This window comes from Hyla sarda, chromosome 2 (assembly GCF_029499605.1).
Source record: "Hyla sarda isolate aHylSar1 chromosome 2, aHylSar1.hap1, whole genome shotgun sequence".
Classification (NCBI taxonomy): domain Eukaryota; kingdom Metazoa; phylum Chordata; class Amphibia; order Anura; family Hylidae; genus Hyla; species Hyla sarda.
Genome location: NC_079190.1, coordinates 44,987,281 through 45,006,948, shown reverse-complemented (window position 1 = coordinate 45,006,948; position 19,668 = coordinate 44,987,281). Strand labels below are relative to the sequence as shown.

The 19,668-nt window shown below is 45.7% G+C and overlaps 1 protein-coding gene across 1 annotated transcript in view; it reads right to left on the bottom strand.

The window, feature by feature from the left end:
• The window catches only part of ZC3H12C (zinc finger CCCH-type containing 12C), a 185,709-nt gene extending 168,451 nt beyond the window's left edge, over nt 1-17,258 (bottom strand). Inside the window, exon 1 of the mRNA XM_056561678.1 lies at nt 17,241-17,258. The gene's annotated coding sequence lies outside the window, so the exon portion shown is untranslated. The remainder of the gene's footprint in view (nt 1-17,240) is intronic.
• Nucleotides 17,259-19,668: the final 2,410 nt, after the last annotated feature.

Sequence of the window (19,668 nt, the reverse complement as noted above, 5' to 3'; positions counted from 1 at the left end):
AGGAATATTGTGGCTGCAAATCACGTTCTAGAGGAGATGCCGGTGAAGCCTTCATATATTTATCCTTAAATAACCCAGGCCCCATAACATAGGGTCCGTAAACTCGGCACTAAAGGGATGCTCTACTTTTGGAACCACTTTAAAGAATATTTAGGGGACTCCATAACTATCACATCTTCTTATGTGGCAGAGGGGCCCTTCTTAGGCACAGGGCCCGTTTGCTTCGGCCACCTCTGAAGTCTTTATAGTTATGTTCCTCTTCAGGAAGCTCACCGTCTCTGGTTCCTTCTTCATCCGGAGGATAATCCAGCTCTGCTTCATCAAGGGAACATTTAGAATCCATGTATAATTCATAAGAGAACAACAGCTCAGCCGTGTGTCAGAATATTGTCAGGCTGACAGATCGGAGTTATTGAATATGTATCAATGTGATATTCATTAAATACTCATTACACTCCCAATAAGGTGGCCCTCACCTTACATAGCCGTCAGCCAACAGCTAATCCTCCCAACCCCCCTCCTTACGAATACACACTCAGCTCCGCCTGGATTGTATGTGTTCTCAGTAGAGAGAGAGGAATAAGCCACTGCCAGACACCTCTGGTTACAGCTTATCTCTGATATAGGGGTTGTGCAGCAAAGATCAAATTACCGTATATACTCGAGTATAAGCCGACCCGAGTATAAGCCGAGGCCCCTAATTTTACCCCAAAAACCCAGGAACAGTTATTGACTTGACTATAAGCCTAGGGTGGGAAATACATCATCCCCCCCATGTAATCATCCAGACCCCCGTCATCATCCCCCCTCTTCATCATCACCGCCTGTCAATCCCTTCATCAGTGGTCTTCAACCTGCGGACCTCCAGACGTTGCAAAACTACAACTCCCAGCATGCCCGGACAGCCATCGGCGGAGAGTTCACTCGAGTATAAGCCGAGGGGGGGCGTTTTCAGCACGAAAAATTGTGCTGAAAAACTCGGCTTATACTCGAGTATATACGGTATCCCATATCTGATCGCAGGGAGTCCGACCACTGGGAAAAACTGAACAGGCCCTGGCTCTCTGAACAGAGCATGTGCTGGGGAGAGCATGTGCTGGGGACAGCATTCGGCTCCCATAGAGAATGAATGGAGCGCATGCCGTCCCCAGCACACACTCTGCTCTGAGAGCCGGGGCCCGTTTAGGAGATCCCAGCAGTCAGACCCCCTGCAATCAGACACTTATCCCCTATGCTATAGATAGGGGATAAGTTACTGTTCACTACACAACTCCTTTAAGAACAAAAACATTGAACATGTTAATCACTTCCTGTCATTTAATGTAGATGAACGTCAATAATGTCAATAAAGGAGTATGAACAAATCTGGGACTTCTGTAAGGAACTGCCGGTTTGAAATACGGTGCTGACAGCAACAACCGCAGGTAGGATATATGATTTAATCTAAAACAATGTATCAATGCAACGCGTTTCACCACGCATGTGTGGCTTCATCAGGCATGTCAGTACAAGGTGAGGAGTCTCCCTAAATGGCAGCAATTTAACACTTTCATTTCCAGCTAAAATCACAGGCTATATATCAAAACAAAACCTATATATATAAACTTAATATCTGACCTCCACAGCGTAGGAGATAAGATGTCTGATCGCTGGGGGGGGGGGGGGGGGCGGGGCGCTGCTGAGACCCCCCGCGATCTCCCTGTAGCACCCGCATTTGTGACGTTACGCCATGCCCCCTCCATTCATGTCTATGGAAGGGGGCGTGACGGCATAGACATGAATGGAGGGGGCGTGACGTCACGTCCCCAGTCCCGGAAACCTGGAGATTTCCAAAACTGGAGATTCAGCACCCGCATAGAAAGCGGGTGCTACAGGGAGATCACAGGGGGGGTCTCAGCAGCGGGCCCCCCGCGGTCAGACACTTTATCCCCTATCCTTTGGATAGGGGATAAAATATTTTTGCCCGGAATACCCCTTTTAATGATTCAAAATGGATATGTATGATATCAAACATGACAATTCTATAAATATATTAATAAAAAGTAAACATAGTTAGGTATCAGTGCACATTTAAATAAAAATATCCTATAAAGTTGTATATATACATTATTGTCTGACTCTCAGAAGTGATATTACTAATAATAATAATAATACAAGTGAGTAGCAGCTATATACATACAGTGACCCCCCCGACATGCGATGGCCCCGACATATGATCAAATCGACATACGATGCTTTTTTATGTCGGGGCCATCGCATTAACTGCTATCCGACAGCGCAAAATGCTTAAGCTGCTGCCAGATAGCAGCTTAATGTTCCCCGTGTGGTGTGGTATTACTTACCCCTCCACGATGCTCCGGGGTGCCCTTCGGGTCCAGCGCTGGTCCTCCGGTGTCTTCTCGGCCCTCTCCAGTGACGTCAATACGAAGCTGCGTACGCCGTCCCGTCATCCAATAGGAACAGCGTACGCAGCGGTGTAATGACGTCGCTACATAGGCTCAGTAAGGCCTTGCGGAAGACAGCAGAGGACCGGAGAAGACCAGGAGAGCCCAGCAGAGGACCGGAGAAGACCAGGAGAGCCCAACAGAGGACCGGAGAAGACCAGGAGAGCCCAGCAGAGGACCGAAGAAGACCAGGAGAGCCCAGCAGAGGACCAGAGAAGACCAGGAGAGCCCAGCAGAGGACCGGAGAAGACCAGGAGAGCCCAGCAGAGGACCGAAGAAGACCAGGAGAGCCCAGCAGAGGACCAGAGAAGACCAGGAGAGCCCAGCAGAGGACCGGAGACACCATCGGGAGCGGCAGGGACACCATCGGAAGTGGCGGGACGCAGTCCGGAGCGGCGGGGACAGGTGAGTACAGCTTCCTATACTTTACATTGCGCGAATCCCTCAACATACGATGGATTCGACAAAGGATGGCTCGTTTGGAACGAATTACCATCGTATGTTGAGGGACCACTGTATTATCTAATAGGTGATAAAAAAATAACTAAAATAATATGACTAAAAAAATATTAATAATTATATTGTATTGAGATATGACAGTATGTGAACATTAAAATGTACAAAAAATACACATACAAATTTATTTCCATGTGTACAAATTGTACACAAATAGACAGTATAGTGTGTCTGGTAAGTAAACTCCAGTATGTGTTGTATAAATCAATTCTTTGTGTGAAATTATGTGATAACAATGAAATGATATAACTGGTGAGCAGACGGTGTCTGGTTATGAATTGTAATCTTAATATAATGGATCGTAAATAATACTCAAATAAAAGTAATATAAATAAAAAATCATTATGAACAATGTTGAATGAAAAAAAAAAGCATATGTGCACATTTTTCCGATCAAACAATGAAAAAATGAAGAAAAGAACCCAAGTTGTATAACAAGAAATTATTGGCGGCTCTAATTATCTGACATTTTCTATGGTTTCATTTAAACCCTAAGGCTGGAATTCCATTTGTTTTTTGGGGAAAAACGCAAAGAAAAACGCCAATTTTGCCGCATCGCTTTTTTTCGGCCAAAAAACGCTGCGGCAAGATGTTAGCTGTGAATCAATGAAAAAAAGCAAAATTCGTTCCTACTTTGCATTTTTCAGTTCAGCGTTTTTTTTGTTTGTTTTTTTTTGTATCCTTTTGGTGTTTTTTCACTATTTTACAGCTCCTTGGTGGTTTTTGCAAAACCGCAGCATGTTGAGTCTATGGGTTTTTTTCCCCCTGAAAATGTGGCGTTTTTCTTCCATAGAAGTCTCTGGAGTATAAAAAAAAACGCCAAGAAAAACGACATGTGGGATTTAACTTTGGTGTTTTTGCAAGCAGTTTTCATTCTTTTTTGGACTTCAAAAAAATCCAAAAAAAAGTGATTGAGATACCTTTTTAAATAAAATTTCACAGTGGATGTCACTCCTGACACCCGCTGTGATCCTCCTGTATAATGTATAGATGCAGGCGGCTGCTTTTCTATGGTCCTCTGCACTGCCGTATATATACACCTATTCATATTTCACGCAGAGAGCTGTGATTGGTCAGATGGTTCCAGCCAATCACAACTCTCTGTGGGAAATATGAGTAGGTGTATATATACGTCAGTGCAGGGGACCGTAGAAGAGTGGCTGCATCTATACATTATTCAGGAGGATCACAGAGGGTGTCAGGAGTGACATCCGCTGTGATATTTCCTTAACTGCAGGTACTACTGCTCCCAACATGAAGCACACTCTGCTCCATGCTGGGAGCTGTAGTACCTCCATTAATAGACAGATCACAATAGGTGTCAGAAGTTACACTTGCTGCAATCTGTCTATTAATGCAGGTACTACAGCTCCCAGCATGGAGCAGAGTGTGCTCAATGTTGGGAGTAGTAGTACCTGCAGTTAAGGACAGATCACAGCGGGTGTCACTCCTGACACTCGATGCGATCATCCTAGCTATTGCAGAGATGCGGAGCGGCTCTATACAGCACTCACATCTCTGCTCTGTATTCCGGCCAGTGATGTGAATAGAACATCAATCATTCGTATTTCCCGCTGAGAGCGGTGATTGGCTACCACCATGTGGCCAATCCCCACTCTGGGCGGAAAATATGAATGAGTGATGTTCTATTCACATCACTTGCCTGCAGGAGTACAGAACAGAGATGCGAGCGCTGTATAGAGCCAATCCGCATCTCTGCTATATTATGGACAATCGCATCAGGCGATATGTCTATTAATATAGGTACTACTACTCCCCTCATGGAACAGTCTGTTCCATGCTGGGAGTAGTAGTACTACCTAAAAAATTTTAAAAATAGAGAAAAAAATATGAAACACACACTTTATTACAAATTAATTTGGCATATTGAGTATTGCTATCCACTTTGTCTTGATGTGAAAAGTTTTATTTGTTTGAAAGGATTGAAAGGTGACTATTTTATTCTCTTTTATCATAGGGCAACATAAGCAGTGAACGCTCCCACAAGGTGGGCATCCAAAGTCTCCAGGGGTCTCCACAGCAGAAGGATGAATTTCCTTTAGCCTGCTGTGGGCCAGGATGTGTAACATACACTAAATTGTTCATGGGGCGGTTCGAGTCCCTGCATATAGCACAGTCCCCCTGCTTTTTTTTTTTTTTTTATATTGTTTTCTTTAGGCGTTTCATAGATGATTTATATATATATATATATATATATATATATATATATATATTCATTAGAATCTTAAATCAGAACCAGTGAGGTTTAGAATTTAAAACCTTACTGTCCACAGCCTTTAATAAAGTGAAAATGAAAAAGCAGTCAGATTTCACTAATCCAACTAAAGTTGAAGATAATAAAAAGAGCAGAAAAAAAAAACACAAGCTGACAATAAATTCAGGTTCAATTTTATTGTGTTTTTTGTTGCTCTTTTTATTATCTTCAACTTTAGTTGGATTAGAGAAATCTGACTGCTTTTTCATTTTCACTTTATTAAAAGCTGTGGACAGTAAGGTTTTAGGGTAACCTCTAGCTAAAAAAACGCTCATTCAGTACAGCAGACTGGGACAGGACATCCGCATCAGTGGTACAATTTTGTCTGATACGGACATACTGTCCGTACGGAACTCCCCTAAATAACTGTTTACATCAACTTGTTTAAAATATGTACAAGTATTAATTTGCCCCATAGGAGTTTTTTTGAGTAGCAAATCAAAAAATTCAATAGATGTTTTGGAAAAGTGTAAAGTAAATTCTAAACCCCATTGGTTCTGATTTAATGTTCTAATGAATTCCTCAGCTTTACTCTAAGTGCCCGACCATATAAAAAAAAAAAATCATCTATGAAACACCTAAAGAAAACAATATATATATAAAAAAAACTGTGAGACTGTGCTATATGCAGGGACTCGAACCGCCCCATGAACAAGTTAGTGTATGTTACACATCCTGGCCCCCAGCAGATTAAAGGAAATTCATCCTTCTGCTGTGGAGACCCCTGGAGACTTTGGATGCCCACCTTGTGGGAGCGTTCACTGCTTATGTTGCCCTATGATAAAAGAGAATAAAATAGTCACCTTTCAATCTTTTCAAACATATAAAACTTTTCACATCAAAAACTAAGTGGATTGCAGTACACAATGGCCCTCATTTACAAAGACTGGAGTGTCGGTTAGGTTTTTTTTTTCAGTGTACTCGTCTTTTTTTTTCTTTGTCTTTGTGATTTACTAATCTGTCGCATGTGTCGTTTTTTTTTGTGTCGCACGATATTAAATTCTGGCGCACGGGAATAAAAAGTGTTGCACTGGAAAAATAAAAATTAAACCAAATAAATAAAGTAAAGTTACTCTGCACATGGATGTAACTTTACATTTGTGATTGTTAATGGGTTAACAACCCCAATAAAAAAAAATATATATATATAAAAAAAATAATCTATTACATAATTTAATCATAAAAGCGTTGAGGGGTTAAAAATGCTTTTAAAGTATAAAACAAGTAATTTACCGTATTTTTCGCCGTATAACACGCACTTTTTCTTCCCCAAAACTGGGGGGGAAAAGTCGGTGCGAATACACCCCTATTGCGGTGGTCCCTGCGGCCATCAACGGCCGGGACCTGCGGCTAATACAGGACATCACCGATCGCGGTGATGCCCTGTATTAACCCTTCAGACGCGGCGATCAAAGCTGACCGCCGCGTCTGAAGGGAAAGTGACACTAACCCGGCTGTTCGGTCAGGCTGTTCGTGACCGCCGCGATTTCACCGCAGTTAGTGCTTACAGGACACCGGGAGGGACCTTACCTGCCTCCTCTGTGTCTTCTCCGTTCAGGGATCCCCTATATGGCCGGCGCTCTCCTTCCTCGTCATCACGTCGTCCCGTACGTGCGTCGGCGTGCGTAACGACGTGATGGCGGCGACGGAGAGTGAGGATACCCGGCCGGCAGCAGAGACGTTCCGGAGCGACGGGGACACGGCAACAGCGATTGAGCAACATCCAGGGCAGCGGTGACGGGTCCGGAGCGGCGGGGACACGTGAGTATTACTTCCTATGCAGTGGTCTTCAATCTGCGGACCTCCAGATGTTGCAAAACTACAACTCCCAACATGCCCAGACAGCCAACGGCTGTCTGGGCATGCTGGGAGTGGCAGTTTTGCAACATCTGGAGGTCCGCAGGTTGAAGACCACTATTGGGTTCAAAATCTTAATTTTTTTAGATTTTGCACCTATAAATTGGGTGCGTCTTATACGCCGGCGCGTCCAATAGGACGAAAAATACGGTAATCATGAATCACAATGGTCAGCTGTCCCTTCCTCAAAAACACTCCATTTTTCCATTTTCTCTCGACCCCTGGACTGTCGGTTTTTCAGAGTTGAGAAATCAGACTTTTTTCAGGGTGATTTCACAATTACGCCGAGTGATTTTTCCATTTTGTCAGGTTAACGCCCATTTTTGAGCAAACCACGCCCATTATTTAGGTTAAATTAAACTCTCCGAGTGTTTTTGAAAATGTAGGTTGTGCGCCTAAATTTTGGGCGCAGATTTGGTCGCACGCGGGTTGAGACCAAATTTTGGGCACAATAACCGAGAAAAACCGCCGGTTCTCCTTTAGTAAATGAGGGCCAATATGCCATTTATCTCTTGTCCTGCAGCTGTCGCTTGCAGTATGTGGGACGCACCATTCAGATCCCGCATGTACAAGCATCGCTCGAACATAAAAATTAATTTTTTTATTACATAGTTTATCTAGACATATTTCTGTTGTACACAAAAATGACATCAGTTTCCCTAAGTCTAATTATTTTGGAAGAGGTTCCAGACAATCGTCACAACCGCTATCAATGGTTGATAAACCGTGAATCCTTTTGGATCCACAAACTAGCGACATTAACCCCTCAGGGTTTAAAGGAAACCATAGAAAATGTCAGATAATTAGAGCTGCCAATCATTTCTTGTTATACAACTTGGGTTCTTTTTTTTTATTTTTTCATTGTTTGATCAGAAAAATTTGCACATATGCTTTTTTTCATTCAACATTGTTCATAATGATTTTTAATTTAAATTCCTTTTATTTGTGTATTATTTACTATCCATTATATTAAGATTACAATTCATAACTAGACACCGTCTGCTCACCAGTTATATCATTTCATTATTATCACATAATTTCACACAAAGAAATAATTTATACAACGCATACTGGAGTTTACTTACCAGACACACTATACTGTCTATTGTTGTACAATTTGTACACATGGAAATAAATTTGCATGTGTGTTTTATTTTACATATTAGTGTTCACATACTGTCATATCGCAATACATATACAATATAATTATTAATATTTTTTCAGTCATATTATTTTAGTTATTTATCACCTATTAGACAATATGTATATAGTTGCTACTCACATCACTAGTATTATTTGTAATATCACTTCTGAGTGTCAGACAATAATGTATATATTGAGAAGCAATCAGATCATTATACAAGATTGTAGATGTGCACCATGTCTGTTTTTCTACCCGAATTCACACTGTGATTTCTATCCCCTCCTTTTTTTTGTTTTTGTTTTAACATGTGCTGCACTCTTCCCCACCCCCTCAGCCCAACCCTATATAAGCAGTATTTAGCTGCACATGGGCCATTTCTTTCCTAGCAGCCTCCCAGTCTGACTGGAAGAGCATGGTAAGTGAGCTGTTACACCTTGTTCACACTGGTGTGGTGCTGTGCGGTATCCGTTGTTGCCGTGGCGCCGTGTCTGCGGGGGGGGCGGCCCACAGACTGGTTTGAGTGGCATTGGGGCTGCTCTGCCGGTGGGTCGTTCCCCCCTGTGGGCATTGGTGTCGCGGCGGTGGTGGTCGCCGCCCGGTGCTACGCCATTTTATAATAGGGACGTTAGGGACCCACTCTAAATAAGTGGCCTTGACGTGGCGAGTGGGCTTGTACTTTTTGATCAAAACGTATACTAACAACCTGTTAGTTTTTGATATTATGCTGAGAAGCAATCAGATCATTATACAAGATTGTAGATGTGCGACCATGTCTGTTTCTTCTACCCGAATTAATAATGTATATATAACTTTACAAGATTTTTTATTTTATTTAAATTCAATGCACTGGACTTTTTGCACAACGTGCACTGATACCTAACTGTTTACTTTTTATTAATATATTTATAGAATGGTCATGTTTGATATCATACATATCCATTTTGAATCATTAATAGTCTATTGCTATCATGCATATTTGCACATAGGTCCGTCGCTGTGGAGGTCAGATTTTAAGTATATATATATATATATATATATATATATATATATATATATATATATGTTTCGTTTTGATATATAGCCTGTGATAGTAGCTTGAAATGAAAGTGTTAAATTGCTGCTATTTAGGGAGACTCCTCACCTTGTACTGACATGCCTGATGAAGCAGCACATGCGCGGTGAAATGCGTTGCATTGATACATTGTTTTAGATTAAATCATATATCTTACCTGTGGTTGTTCCTTTCAGTGCTGTATTTCAAACCTGCAGCTCCTTACAGAAGTCCCCGATTTGTTCATCATTGCACAGCATGAGGGCCGCGGACAGAACCATTCATCCCACTAACTGATTACATTGGTGTGTGTGTGTGTGTTCACACAACCACCTGCAGTAAACAAACATCTTTCCCATACTGGGATCTTCTGCTCAGAGCCAGCATTAGGGCATGGCATTGCCCAGGGCCTCCATCCTTCAGAGGGCCCCTGTGGCTGCTAGAGTGTTTGTAGCTGGGGGAAGCAGTGTAGCCATGCAGCCAGCAGCATCCAGGATTGAGCCTCGCTGCAGAGTTCATTTACATAGTGCTGGCAGTGAGAGGCTCCTTTAACACCCCCTTTCCCCGTCTCCTCCTCCTTAATGCACCCAGCCAGCTTCCAATAAAAGTACCGTATTTTTCGCCATATAAGACGCATGTCACGATGCCGGCTGGCAGGAGGTGGATCCTCTGTGCCAGAGAGGGATGGCGAGGACCGTGCTAGTGGACCGGTTCTAAGACACTACTGGTTTTCACCAGAGCCCGCCGCAAAGCGGGATGGTCTTGCTGCGGCGGTAGTGACCAGGTCGTATCCACTAGCAACGGCACCTCTCTGGCTGCTGAAGATAGGCGAGGTACAAGGGAGTAGGCAGAAGCAAAGTCGGACGTAGCAGAAGGTCGGGGGCAGGCGGCAAGGTTCGTAGTCAGGGGAGATAGCAATAGTTCTGGTACACAGGGTATAAACACACAAAGAACGCTTTCACTGGCACTAAGGCAACAAGATCCGGCAAGGGAGTGCATGGGAGGAGACTAGATATAAGCAGGGAACAGGTGGGAACCAATTAAGCTAATTGGGCCAGGCACCAATCATTGGTGCACTGGCCCTTTAAGTCTCAGGGAGCTGGCGCGCGCGCGCCCTAGAGAGCGGAGCCGCGCGCGCCAGCACATGACCGCAGGAGACGGGAACGGGTAAGTGACCTGGGATGCGACTCGCAAGCGGGCGCGTCCCGCTGTGCGAATCGCATCCCCAACGGCCATGGCAGAGCAGCGCTCCCGGTCAGCGCTGACCGGGGAGCTGCAGGAAGAAGGGCGCCGTGAGCGCTCCGGGGAGGAGCGGGGACCCGGAGCGCTAGGCGTAACAGTACCCCCCCCCTTAGGTCTCCCCTTCTCTTTATCGGGAAACTGCCTCCCCTGGGATGAGGACACCGGGAAAGGATGGGGGGATTCCTCAACGGCAGGCAGAACCGCAGGAGTAGGAATGGGGAGAGAGGGCAGAGGGCGGGACCTGGCACGGGGCAGTGTGACACCAGGACGAGGGCCATGAGGGGACACAGAAGCTTGCCTGATGGAACTGGGAGGGGGGGAGGGGCATTTCCTGTGGCAGGCAGAGTCCTTAATGACCTTAGGGGGACCAGATACAGGAGGAACCACAGAGTTACGGCAAGGGTTACTGGGAACCGGTTTTAGACAGTTCTTGGAACAAGAGGACCCCCAACTCTTGATCTCCCCAGTGGACCAATCCAGGGTTGGGGAATGAAGTTGAAGCCAGGGAAGTCCAAGGAGAATTTCCGAGGTGCAATTGGGGAGGACCAAAAGTTCAATCCTCTCGTGGTGAGATCCGATGCTCATAAGAAGGGGCTCCGTGCGGAAACGTATGGTACAGTCCACCCTGGCTCCGTTGACCGCGGAAATGTGGAGTGGCTTGACAAGACGGGTCACCGGAATCCGGAATTTATTCACAAAGGAGTCCCGAATAAAGTTCCCAGAAGCTCCAGAGTCCAGGCAGGCCACGGCTGAGAGGGGAGAGCTGGCTGAAGTGGAAATCCGAACAGGTACCGTGAGACGTGGAGAAGCCGACTTGGCATCAAGAGACGCCACACCCACGAGAGCTGAGTGCGAGCGTGCGTTTCCCAGACGTGGAGGACGGATTGGGCAATCCACCAGAAAATGTTCAGTACTGGCACAGTACAAACAAAGATTCTCTTCCTTACGGCGATTCCTCTCTTCCAGGGTCAGGCGAGACCGATCCACTTGCATGGCCTCCTCGGCGGGAGGCCTAGGCGCAGATTGCAGTGGAGACTGTGGGAGAGGTGTCCAGAGATCTAAGTCCTTTTCCTGGCGGAGCTCTTGATGCCTCTCAGAAAAACGCATGTCAATGCGAGTGGCTAGATGAATGAGTTCATGCAGGTTAGCAGGAGTCTCTCGTGCGGCCAGAACATCCTTAATGTTGCTGGATAGGCCTTTTTTAAAGGTCGCGCAGAGAGCCTCATTATTCCAGGATAGTTCAGAAGCAAGAGTACGGAATTGTATGGCGTACTCGCCAACGGAGGAATTACCCTGGACCAGGTTCAGCAGGGCAGTCTCAGCAGAAGAGGCTCGGGCAGGTTCCTCAAAGACACTTCGAATTTCCGAGAAGAAGGAGTGTACAGAGGCAGTGACAGGGTCATCGCGGTCCCAGAGCGGTGTGGCCCATGACAGGGCTTTTCCAGACAGAAGGCTGACTACGAAAGCCACCTTAGACCTTTCAGTAGGAAACTGATCCGACATCATCTCCAGATGCAGGGAACATTGGGAAAGGAAGCCACGGCAAAACTTAGAGTCCCCATTAAATTTGTCCGGCAAAGACAGGCGGAGGCTAGGAGTGGCCACTCGCTGCGGAAGAGGTGCAGGAGCTGGCGGAGGAGATGGTTGCTGCTGCTGTAGCTGAGACTGAATCTGCTGTAGCTGCGACTGGAGTTGCTGAGTCATGGTGGTCAAGTACGACAGCTGGTGATCTTGTTGGGCAATCTGTCGGGCTTGCTGGGCGACCAGTGTGGGGAGGTCGGCGACAACAGGCAGAGGAACTTCAGCGGGATCCATGGCCGGATCTACTGTCACGATGCCGGCTGGCAGGAGGTGGATCCTCTGTGCCAGAGAGGGATGGCGAGGACCGTGCTAGTGGACCGGTTCTAAGACACTACTGGTTTTCACCAGAGCCCGCCGCAAAGCGGGATGGTCTTGCTGCGGCGGTAGTGACCAGGTCGTATCCACTAGCAACGGCACCTCTCTGGCTGCTGAAGATAGGCGAGGTACAAGGGAGTAGGCAGAAGCAAAGTCGGACGTAGCAGAAGGTCGGGGGCAGGCGGCAAGGTTCGTAGTCAGGGGAGATAGCAATAGTTCTGGTACACAGGGTATAAACACACAAAGAACGCTTTCACTGGCACTAAGGCAACAAGATCCGGCAAGGGAGTGCATGGGAGGAGACTAGATATAAGCAGGGAACAGGTGGGAACCAATTAAGCTAATTGGGCCAGGCACCAATCATTGGTGCACTGGCCCTTTAAGTCTCAGGGAGCTGGCGCGCGCGCGCCCTAGAGAGCGGAGCCGCGCGCGCCAGCACATGACCGCAGGAGACGGGAACGGGTAAGTGACCTGGGATGCGACTCGCAAGCGGGCGCGTCCCGCTGTGCGAATCGCATCCCCAACGGCCATGGCAGAGCAGCGCTCCCGGTCAGCGCTGACCAGGGAGCTGCAGGAAGAAGGGCGCCGTGAGCGCTCCGGGGAGGAGCGGGGACCCGGAGCGCTAGGCGTAACAACGCACCCAATTTTAAAGGAGGAAAATCTAGAAAGAAAAGATTCTGAACCAAATACTGTAGTAAAATATTTTATATCAGTATAGTTCCCCCACAATGGTTGGCAGTATAGTTCCCCCACAATGGTTGGCAGTATAGTTCCCCCACAATAGTTGGCAGTATAGTTCCCCCACAATGGTAGGCAGCTCCCCTCCCCCCTCCACAATGGTTGGCAGTATAGTTCCCCCACAATGGTTGGCAGTATAGTTCCCCCATAATGGTAGGCAGCTCCCCCCCCCCACAATAGTTGGCTGTATAGTTCCCCCACAATGGTAAGCAGCTCCCCCCCCACAGACATACAGCTTCCAGCCATATACAGTGTACGGCTGGAGGCTGTATGTCTGTGTGCTGCCCCCACAGTGTTCCGGTCACTGCTCCTCTGGCCCGGTGTCACAATCTACTGCTATGGCCTATGGACCATAGCAGTAGGTGCCGGGACCGGAGGAGCGGTGACTGGAACACTGAAGATTACTCGCCGCCGGTCACTCACCAGGCCCCGGTCGGCGCGCGTCTTCCTCCGGTCCTCCTGTCCTCCGGCGCCTCTATGGTTGTACGCACGGGACGTCACTGATGTCCCGTGCATACAACCATAGAGAGGCGGAGGATCGCAGGAAGACCGGAGGAGGGCGCGCATCGGCTGGGGAATGGTAAGTGACCCGCGGACATCCTTATGTCCCGAAAAGATTTTTCGGGACATAGGGATGTCCGGCATAGGAATACCTATGATTTTATCTGCCCGGGCCGGCTCCTGTGTGTGGCTGCAGGCGAGGGCCGGCCAGAGCAGGTAAAAACTAATACTGTATACTAAAAACCAGGGGGCCTCCAGCTGTTGTGAAACTACAACTACCAGCATGCCCAGACAGCCTTTGCCGGTCCGGGCATGCTGGGAGTTGTAGTTTCAGAACAGCTGGAGGCACCCTGGTTTTTAGTATACAGTTATTAGTAATTCACCTGCCCGGCGCCCGGAACTGTATGTTCCAGTCCTAGGGCAATAAACATAGCCGGTGTGAGGTGAAAAATTCACCGGCGGTCATGAGGCTGCTGCGGGTGGGGAGCGGGTAGTCAGCGCTGTACCGCACCGCCGCAGCCTCTGTACTTACCGCTGACTTCCCGCTCTCGCCCGCAGCAGCCTCGGGCGTATATTCGCCGTATAAGACGCACCAACTTTCCCCTCCACGTTTTGGGGAAGAAAAAGTTCGTCTTATACGGCGAAAAATACGGTAAGTAGATGTAATATGTAGATGTACATGTGTGATGTAAACAGTTTCTGTTAGATGTGTATATGTATCGTTTTTTTTTTTAAATATATGTGATATATAGTGGTGCATCTGTCACTATCTGTCAGTAGGCCTACCTAAGGCCCAACCCTAGTGCAGCAAATATCGCAGCGGTGGCAAAATTTCATAGCACTAACATTTGATATATACAGTATATGTTTATCAGTGTTTCCCAACCAGGGTGTCTCCTTCTGTATAGACTGTTTGGGCATGCTGGGATTTGTAGTTTTGCAATAGCTGGGGGCCTCCTGATTGGGAAACACTGATCTATGCATGTGTGTGGATATATCAATGTTTCGCAACCAGGGTGCCTCCAGCTGTTGGAATACTACAAATCCCAGCATGCCCAAACAGTCTATACAACTGGAGGCCCCCTGGTTGGGAAACACTGATAACGATATATGTGTATATATACAGGGTGGGCCATTTATATGGAAACACCTTAATAAAATGGGAATGGTTGGTGATATTAACTTCCTGTTTGTGGCACATTAGTATATGTGAGGGGGGAAACTTTTTAAGATGGGTGCTGACCATGGCGGCCATTTTGAATCCAACTTTTGTTTTTTCAATAGGAAGAGGGTCATGTGACACATCAAACTTATTGGGAATTTCACAAGAAGAACAATGATGTGCTTGGTTTTAACGTAACTTTATTCTTTCATGAGCTATTTACAAGTTTCTGACCACTTATAAAATGTGTTCAATGTGCTGCCCATTGTGTTGGATTGTCAATGCAACCCTCTTCTCCCACTCTTCACACACCGATAGCAACACCGCAGGAGAAATGCTAGCACAGCCTTCCAGTATCCTTAGTTTCAGGTGCTGCACATCCCGTATCTTCACAGCATAGACAATTGCCTTCAGATGACCCCAAAGATAAAAGTCTAAGGGGGTCAGATCGGGAGACCTTGGGGGCCATTCAACTGGCCCATGACGACCAATCCACTTTCCAGGAAACTGTTCATCTAGGAATGCTCGGACCTGACATCCAAAATGTGGTGGTCACCATCTTGCTGGAAAAACTCAGGGAACGTGCCAGCTTCAGTGCATAAAGAGGGAAACACATCATCATGTAGCAATTTCGCATATCCAGTGGCCTTGAGGTTTCCATTGATGAAGAATGGCCCCACTATCTTTGTACCCCATATACCACACCGTACCATCAATTTTGTGTTCCAACAGTCTTGGAGGGATCTATCCAATGTGGGTTAGTGTCAGACCAATAGCGGTGGTTTTGTTTGTTAACTTCACCATTCACATAAAAGTTTGCCTCATCACTGAACAAAATCTTCTGCGTAAACTGAGGGTCCTGTTCCCATTTTTGTTTTGCCCATTCTGCAGCACCTGAAACGACTGGAAGGCTGTGCTAGCATTTCTCCTGCGGTGTATATAGTAGTATATAGCAGTGTATACGGATACTGGAAGCCTGTGCTAGCATTTCTCCTGCGGTGTATATAGTAGTATATAGCAGTGTATACGGATACTGGAAGCCTGTGCTAGCATTTCTCCTGCGGTGTATATAGTAGTATATAGCAGTGTATACGGATACTGGAAGCCTGTGCTAGCATTTCTCCTGCGGTGTTGCTATCAGTGTGTGAAGAGTGGGAGAAGAGGGTTGCATTGACAATCCAACACAATGGGCAGCACATTGAACACATTTTAGAAGTGGTCAGAAACTTGTAAATAACTCATGACAGAATAAAGTTACATTAAAACCAAGCACATCATTGTTTTTCTTGTGAAATTCCCATTAAGTTTGTGTCACATGACCCTCTTCCTATTGAAAAAACTAAAGTTGGATTGAAAATGGCCAACTTCAAAATGGCCGCCATGGTCACCACCCATCTTGAAAAGTTTCCCCCCTCACATATACTAATGTGCCACAAACAGGAAGTTAATATCACCAACCATTCCCATTTTATTAAGGCGTTGTCACGATACTGGTGGATACTGGTGGAGACCAATGGCAGAGACAAGGCCAAAATGCAGGAGACTTGCACAGGAGTAGCAGGAAAATAAGCAGAGATCCAGGCGAAGTATCAGGGAGGAGACTTGATAATCAGTCAGCAGGTAAACAAGGTTAGCAGGGTAACAGCAAGTGGAGGAACAGACCCGAGAGCAAGTTCCAGGCTAGAGGACTGTACAAGCAGGAACACAGACACAATACTCAAGCACTGAGCAACAGGCCTGAGGGGTTTATATATCAGACAGGAAGTAAGATGGCACCCAGCTGAGACACAATCCACCATCTTAACTGAGGGAAAGCTTAAGGGAAAACCAGTCCAAACTAAACAGGAATAGCAAGGCTATTCCTGACAGGTGTATCCATATAAATGGCCCACCCTTCTTTTCTTTCTTTCCTATGATATCTATACACACACACACACACACACACACACACACACACGCACAGTAGTATATTTCAGGGTGTGTAATCCAAACTTCTCTCTCCAGTGTGTCCAACCACCCGGCATCAAAATTAAGACGCTGAATGATTGTGAACTGTCCCATTTAAATGAATGGGATCAGTTCTAGCATCAGTTTCCCTCCAGTATATGTGATATATGTGTGTATATATATATATATATATATATATATATATACTGATATATGTGAACCCGGCCTCATTCGGTCTGCAGGGTGCCAGAGTATAGCGGGTATCTACCACTATATGTTACTGTATGTGAGAATATTGCTCTATGTATCGTGGTTGTTGATTAGGAACAATATAGCGGTATTGTGTGTCTAGCAAATATTGTGTGTCTACAGGGACAAACGCTTTGTAGCTTGTGCTCCTGATCTTTTAACCCTTTCGGGACTCAGCGTTTTTCAATTTTTGCACTTTCGTTTTTTTTCTTCCTTACCTTCTTAAAACCATAACACTTTCAGTTTTCCACCTAAAGACCCATACGAGGGTTTGTTTTATGTGCTACCAATACTTTGTAATGACATCAATCATTTCACCACAAAATCTATAATGAAACAAAAAAAAAAAAAAATTGAAAAAAAAAAATTCCATTTTGCAGTTTTTAGCAGCTTCCATTTCTAGTGACATATTTATTCTGTAGGTCCATATGGTTACAAGGATACGCAATTTATGTAGGTTTTATTTTATTATACCAATTAAAAGAAATACAATGCACCAAAATTAGTATGTTTAAAATTGGCATCTTCTGACCCCTATAACTTTTTTATTTTTCAATAAATATGGGCTCATTTTTTGTGCCATGGTCTGTAGTTTTCACACGTGGCAATACCACATATGCTATTGTTTATTTTTGTTTACATATATATTTTTTTTTATAGCAAGGGGGGGGGGGGGGTAACATCACTTACACATGCAACAGGCACACTAGAGGCTTTCCATTCAGTATAACTGATATAAAAGCAACTCTTAAAGGGACAGTGACCAAATATTTATTAATCTGCTCTAAAGACTAACATTTCACTCAGTGCTGACAAAACTATATTGAGGGAGATTTATCAAGGGATTTAGATTCAGGTTGTTTTCACATAATCCTAGTGTTCAGAGGTCTTATTCCTGTACTTCGCACTACAGGGACAACCTTTTGACAAAAGGAATTGCTGGGTTAACAGGGGAGCACCAGGTTAGCTATACCACCCTGCCATGTGACCATCTGCTTCCCTACAGGACTACTACAACACTCATCATTCCCCTGGGTACCACACAATTGTCATAGAGCAAACACTGCCTGCTGCAACCATAATGCAGAGGAAGAATGTTAGTGCTGTCAAATGTCCCTCCCAGTTGAACACTACCTGCTGCGATGCATTTACCCCTTAGATGTCACTTCTGTCTCCTCAACTGAAGTTAAAGTGGTACTCCACCCCTAGACATCTTATCAGAGATGTCTGATCGGGGGGGGGGGCGCCAGTGCAGCGACGGTGGCTCGTGACATCGTGGCCACATCCCCTCAATGCAAGTCACGGCCATCACGCCCCCCTCCCATAGACTTTCATTGAGGGGGCATGACGTCACGAGCGGGGCATGACCGTGATGTCATGAGCCTTCTCCCCGCATCACCAGTCATCCAGCAGGGAGCTAAGTTCGCTCGGTGAACCTGATGTCTGTAGTGCCACAGTCGTGATCGCGGGGGTCCCGGGATCAGACATCCTATCCCCTATGCTTTGGATAGGGGATAAGATGTCTAGGGGAGGAGTACCCCTTTAACTTTCTGTATAAAAGACCACAATGTCATGATAAATACAATGGAGAAAAATAGCGCCACACCTGCCCACAGGCTCTGTGTAGTATTACAGCTGTGCTGCAATCCCACACCCAAACTATGGACACATGTACTGCTAGTAAGAAGCCATGCTTTTGTAATTCTGTACACCCCTTTAAAATGTCCATATACACATGAGAAAAGGTGTCCAGGCCATGAATGTAGGCTTCTAATATACGTCTGCTGCTTGTCAGTAGCAATAGCACCATTTTCTGCAAACTGTGGATCAAACCAATCATGTTGTGAACATAAAGAACTGCACACTTGTTGCAGGGGCCCTGCAGGAGGGAAAGGGGTATGTAACAGCCTATTTATTTTATTTCTAATATATTCACATTGTTTACGGCAGTAATATCCAACCAGTGTTCCTCCAGCTGTTGCCTTTGACTGTCCGGGCATGCTGGGATTTGTAGTTTTGCAACAGCTGGAGGCATATTGGGAAACACTGGCAAAGTTGGGGAACACATAATAATCATTAAACTGGTGGTAGGGTTTACCTCACAGGAAGGTAAAAGACACATCACTGGGTAAAACTCTCATTTGGATTACACTTGCTGTAGGTACAGTATTTGTTGGAAGGCTCCATCTTCTGGACATTTGATTTATTACACTCTTTTTTAATCAAAATAGTCAAAGAAATATGCACAGCATCTACACACAACAGTCAAATGACCATCCATAACATAGTTCCTGTGGATCTGGCATTGAAGGAATCTATCCTCCTCGGACAATTCCTTTTTGGTTAGATTAGAGCTCATTTACACAGCAGAGAGTCTGCCCAGAAGAATACTGGGTGGACATTCCGTGAGCATCAGGTGCCAGAAACGTGCCATCTCCAAAGTGGAAATTCTGTAGTGTGCACAGTGCAGGAGAACCCCATCAAAAACAATGAAAGGCTGCTGCAATGGACTTTCTGAGCAGAATTCTTCCCTTGGATTCTGCCCGGAAATTTCACTGTGTGAATGTGGCCTTATAAACTGATCACAGGGCATCTAGCTGCTAGGACCCCCAGGGATCATCTCTGCAGGAACCCTGCACAAAATTC